General features: G+C 44.8%; 1 protein-coding gene across 5 annotated transcripts in view; it reads left to right on the top strand.

The window, feature by feature from the left end:
* The first annotated feature begins 824 nt into the window (after positions 1–824).
* Positions 825–6,000, top strand: part of JAKMIP1 (janus kinase and microtubule interacting protein 1) — a 128,936-nt gene continuing 123,760 nt past the window's right edge. For 4 of the 5 annotated variants that reach the window (XM_090139674.1, XM_090139673.1, XM_090139670.1 and 1 more), the window contains exon 1: positions 825–959. The gene's annotated coding sequence lies outside the window, so the exon portion shown is untranslated. Of the gene's footprint in view, positions 960–5,881; positions 5,974–6,000 lie in introns of those variants that run through there. The other variant, XM_031588360.2, reaches the window with a different exon arrangement.

Raw genomic sequence — 6,000 nt, 5'->3', positions numbered from 1 at the left:
TGCTCAAGACCAGGTTGGATTGGACCCTGGCCAACCTGGTCAAGCGGCAGATCTGGAGGTTGATGGCCCTGCCTGTGGCAGAGTGTTTGGAACTTGATGATCCTTGAGGTCCTTTCCAATCTCAGCCATTCTATGATTCTATGGTTCAAGGGGAATGCATGTTTCCTATCAGGATCTTCCAGAAAGAGTCCAGTGGATGACCACAAAGATGGTTAAGAACCTGGAGCATATCCTGTATGCTGAGAGAGTCTTGAATATCTTCAGAGAAGGAAACTCCATCACCTCTCCAGGCAGCCTGTTCCAGTGCTCTGTCGCCTTCACTGTGCAGAAGTTTCAGTTGGGGAACATTGGAAGCTGCACATAGAGAACAGGGGCAGCCTGGATACCAGCACATGATGCCTGGGAGCCTCAAGCTGAGATCCTGCTCCATTCTAACAAAATAATGAGGTTTTAAATGGCGTTAGGATTTACAGCTGCCTGGCATGGATAGCATGCGCTACCAGTTGAGTTAATCTGACAACTCCACGTCTAATTATGTTGCTCAAAGAAAGCACATCAGATAAAAACTGAAATTGATAAATCCATCTCAGTGCTCTGCTCTCAGTGTACGCGGGCCCACTCGTATTCAGGCGCGAGCCCAGCTGCAGGGGCACCACGCACGTCCCAGGCCCAGCACCTCCTGCCCATCTCCCCGCATCTCCCCAAGCAGCCGGTGCGGCGGAGAGGGGCTGCTCGGGGCGGGGCTGCGGGAGCGGCAGCGCCCGGCACCAGTGGCGAGGGCGGTTCGGGGCCACCGCCTCCCGAGGGCGGAACGCCGGTGACAGCTGGGAGGGAGCGACGCCGGCTCCGAGGTGCGGCCGCCGCCCGATCCGCGGCTGCGAGCACATCGTAGAGAAACGGGGCGAGGGCTCGGGGAGCCGGCGGGGCCCGGCAGCCATTGCCGGCCGAGAAGTGGGTGGGTGAGTACGGCGGAGGGGCGATGCGGGAAGGGAGGATGGAGGATGCCGCCGTGCTGCGAGACTTTGACCGCGCGAGGTGCCCGAGGGGAAGAAGCCTAGCCCGGTGTGGGGCGAGACGGTGCTCGGCTCCGTTCGCCGCTCCGTCCCGCCGTCCTGAGGGACCCCTCGGGGGCGGCCGCTCCTCGGCGGGGCTGTCCCGGGGCGGCGGGGGGGAGAGGCGGCTGCAAGCTGGGGCGCGGCTGCGGCGGGGAAGTGAGAGCCCCCAGGGGCTGCCGTGCTCCCCGCTCCATCCCTTCCCTCCCTGGCGACTGACCCGCCGTGCCCTGCCGGCCGGTACCTGCGGAAGGGCGGATAACGGTGCGGGGACCGCCGCCCTCCTCCTTCTCCTCCTCCTCTTCGTTCTCCTCCCTGAGGCCTGGGGCTGAGCCCCGCTGCCGTGGGGCTGCCCGCAGCCGCCCCGAGGTCTGCCCTTGGAGGGAGAGCGGGATGAGGCCTCTCCTATTCAGTGCGGGGTGCTGGCAGGCTGCTATTTACATAACATGTCTCTGCTTAAGTGTGACCTCCTTGCTAACTGGAGGTTTCCTCTGTTTTCTATGGCAACACTACAGAATGGATCATTCACTGGAACGGATGATAGGGATAACTGGATACAGGGTATTTTTTGTTCATTGGTTTGCAGTGGGGAATGGCTGAGATTTTGGGAGAAGTTGCTCATCTCAGTCTGTAGAGCAGCATTTGGCCTGTGGTCGCTGCAGACCCGATGGGTTGAAAGAGAGCGGGGACAGGTTGAGCAAACAAGCAACAACTATTTCTGACAGGTATTTACAGATTAGGAGTCATATAGTATTAGCCTGATTATTACCTTAAAAGTAACGTGCTATCTATGAATAAACAAAATAGTATAAGGAACAACATTAAATTAACCCAATTTTCTCTTTTTTTCTCTCCCTTTTTTTCCTTTTCTTGAATTCATTGCATTACTAGAAGGAAGTCCTTGTAAATCTCATAATGAGAGAGAAAATGAGTCCCACTTCATTTCAAGATTCCATTTGCTCCCTGAGATCACTGCCATATACTTATAATGTATACACAGTAATGTCTTTTCTTCCTTGATTGGTTTCACTGACAGTAAGCAAGATGTGTGTATGTATTTTGTGCAGGAATGGGGCTCCGTAATGCTTATTAAGGTCTTATGCATTTTATCTCCATGAGATGCCTGTTTCTGTTCCAGGTTTATATGGCTAGAAGAGAATATGCTTTGTGTGGGTTTTCTAAAGCCTGCTGAAAATAAACGTGCTTTGATTGTAAGAGATGATAATTCATGGCACGTTTATGCAGGAAGGTTTTTTGAAGACTTTTAAATTCTGCTTAATTGTCAGCTGAGATGGAGCTTTTGTCCTGCGTTGAAAATCTGTATCTTTACTGTTAATAATACTTAAAATTAGTTCCTGTAACATGGGAGCTGTGGTATTCCATAGGGTTTAGACATTTGCTTTCAATTTCTTTTCCCTGTTGCTTGTACTTCTCAGTCCATTGGGATGACTTTGTTTCTTCTCTACCTGAGATAGAGTACAGATGTGAGTCTGGTTGTTTGCTTTCAGATGGGTGCAGGACTTGAGGATGTTAATGTAAACCAACACGTGTTAGAGTTTTAAACACAAGAGCCAAGGGTGTAGGATCTGCCAGAAGAGGTGATTGTGCTCACAGGTGGAGAGATGGGTTCTCTGGAGCTGTTTGAGAAAGTCTGAGAAAGAGATTACTCCTTAGGACTCTGCCACTGAGGCACGTGGGCTTAGCTCTGCTCTGTGTGAGGTGCTGTACTGCAGGACATCATTGCTACAGAGATTTGCCCATGTGTAAGTTCTCCTGAGTGCAGATAAAGCTTCATTTTCATTCTTTTTTGGAAATGCTTTGAACAATAATCATTCTCTGCAGAGAATTTAGTGTTTGTTGTTATGGGAACACAGGAGTTGGAAATATCCTTAAGAGGCCATGGGTTGAAGCAGAGCTAAAAATGAGGCTTGAAATGAAAGATGTGTGTTTTGTTGAAGAGTTAATCTCCTCAATACAGTGATAGATCAGAGATTCCTCATCAAGCTTTTTCTCCTGGAGCTCCACCACTTCACACCCTCAACTGTTTTCTGCAGTTGGTGTATTGGTGTCTCTGGTAATGTCCAGTCCAATTTCCTTCCAGCACCATCTTCATTACAGGTTACCCGAGCTGTGCTGTCAGCTTCTGCTTTGAAGTATTATTTGTTGATGTTTGAATGTTTATAAATACTTTCACTTACTGATTTGTTGTTTGTTTCTGTTGAAGATTTTGATTAGTATATGACAGAAAAAAAGGGAAGTAGGAAATGCACTGTCAAAATAAATGGGCCTGAGCCCTGGTTCTGGACAGTGCAAAGCCAGCTGGCATAAATATGTGTTGGAGAACAGAATACAGTGGAGATGGTGAGATTGTCACACCACGCTCCAGGAGGATGTATGGACATCACTGCTGATTACTGTGGGACTGCCCATCAGTCTTGGTTTATTTATTCAAATATTAACTTTGAAATAAGATTGCTCTGCTAATAAGGGAAGCAAAAAAACATTAAATCCTTCCTCATGTCATTCTCTGTAATTCTTCTGATTTATTCTTTTTCTCTCAACTTTCATTAACTCTATTCTGCTTCATTTTGAAGAGACAATACGCAGCCTTAATTGCGGCTTTGTGTACTGGAATGCTCAAACACATTTCATCTCTCCAGTTTTTCATTAAAAACAAAGTTTCACATTTGAAACAGTTGGTGATTTATTGCACTTACTCTAGTGTTACTCTGCATTATTCAGGAAAACTGGATCCATACTTATTGTTTCATAGCTTATTCACGTTACAATAAATAGCTTGGACAATTCAGGTCTAAACAAATCTTATTTTTATTTTTAATTTTTTTTTTTTAATCTTCCCCCATTGTGGAGAGGTTTTCTTATATATATATATATGAGAATTTTGTAACAAATTTCTTAATTTTTGCTAAGTTTTTTTTTTTTTTTTTTTTTTTTTTTTTTTTTTAATATGAAGTATTATCATTCCTAATTTCAGCAATAGGCCACATGCATATATAGTATTTCAATAGAAATGGTATACATTAATTTTTGACGGTGCAAAATGGAACTGCAGTCATTTAAATTAATTTTTACTCATTCATTTTCAGGGATGCTTGCTTATTTTGCATATTATAATAAATCCTAGAGCATGTTTTCTCACATGGAATGCTTTACTGAGCTGTGTTTGAGAACATTAAAGCTTTCATTGGCTTCTTCCTTGCAATGTCCCATCTCTTCTCTCCTTCCATCTACTGGAAATAGCAGCTTAGGTGGCTAATTCTATGTGCTATGATGGGTGAGTTCTTCCTCTTTTTCCTTCAGCCCACCACCAGGCTCATAGATCTGGCATTTCTTTCTGCAGTCTTTCTTGAATTTGATTCATTTTCTCTTTGCCACATATGCTTTCAAACAAATGCAGAAACAAAAACGAGGAGCTAAATGTGTTTGGGAATCTTCAACCTGCAGCTGTTGTTTTAAGCTAGATTAGGAGTGGATGAGGTGCTTTATGTAATGAGGGTCAGAGTGAGAAGCTGAACTCCTGTTTTTGCTGGGTTTTAGGCACAGGAACGTGTAGTTCCCAAGTATCTTATTTACCATTCTCAATGGGGAAACTGTGTCAATAAAAAAGAGAAACAGAGTGACAGACCAGTTTGATTCCATGATCTCTAAAGGTCCCTTCCAGCCCTGCAATTATGTGATTCTGTGATTCTTATCCTCCTGTTTCAAGAGAAGTGAGTCTAAGAAACATTGTGGAAAAACCTTTCAACATACAAACACATAGTTACTTCACTGCTTTGCAAGTAACTTGTTAAGTAACCTGATGAACTGAAGGGGGTTACTGGAGGCAAAATTTGCTCAGATAGGCAAAAATCATGTAAATGATGAGATCTTCAGTGAATTGGCTTATTTATTTGTTTTAAATATATTGGCTATGACTTTCTCTCTATTGGTCTTGCCTTCCCTTGCCTTCCCTTGCCTTCCCTTGCCTTCCCTTGCCTTCCCTTGCCTTCCCTTGCCTTCCCTTGCCTTCCCTTGCCTTCCCTTGCCTTCCCTTGCCTTCCCTTGCCTTCCCTTGCCTTCCCTTGCCTTCCCTTGCCTTCCCTTGCCTTCCCTTGCCTTCCCTTGCCTTCCCTTGCCTTCCCTTGCCTTCCCTTGCCTTCCCTTGCCTTCCCTTGCCTTCCCTTGCCTTCCCTTGCCTTCCCTTGCCTTCCCTGCCTTCTTTATTTTGCACCCTCTTTCCTTCCTTCCCTCTTTCTTTTTGTAAGTGGAAGAGAGTTGAAGAACATCTTCATTTTGTTTAGATGATGATGAGAGAGCTTCAATATACAAGCAAGTAAATATCACTTGCTTTGTTTCTTATAGTTTTTCTAACCCCCCATATATTAGACCGTGAGCCAGCTTTCTGTAATCAGTGTGGAATTAGGAGTGGAGCTATTTGTGCCATCAGCTCAATGTGTATTTTTGTTTGTGTGTTGCTTACTTGTTCCCTACTGAATGGATGTAGACACAACTGTAGGAGGATCAAGATGTCTCTCATAACTCTTGCAATCATCTTTGAGGTTTTCTGCTGTTTTCTTCTCATTTTCAGCCTACCCTAACAGCATTTGCCTTGAAAGTAATGGAAATGGGAACTATATCAGAAAGCGTGTTTTTCATGTTTCTCAGTGCAATTTTGACTTTCATCATCTTGGGACAACAAGCAGATGTCCTCCATTTCACTTGTCTTTGCAAAAACATTAGTATTGAACATATCTAGTTGCTTTTTTTGATAGCTGTTACCTCTTCATTCATTACGGAAGTGTCGTTAGTGATGTTTGTTGCAGTTTCACTTTTCATTTAGCACTAATGTTAAGCATGTGCTGCAGAAGAAATGCATGGCTCCCTGACAATAACCTCAATAAGTGGCATACCTTTAGTTAAGGTAAGCATGATTGTCAGCCTTTGTCTT

Source organism: Phasianus colchicus, chromosome 4 (genome assembly GCF_987193195.1).
Source record: "Phasianus colchicus chromosome 4, bPhaCol1.hap1.1, whole genome shotgun sequence".
Classification (NCBI taxonomy): domain Eukaryota; kingdom Metazoa; phylum Chordata; class Aves; order Galliformes; family Phasianidae; genus Phasianus; species Phasianus colchicus.
The sequence above is the reverse complement of the archived record's forward strand: the minus strand, read 5'-3'. Positions and strand labels throughout refer to the sequence as shown.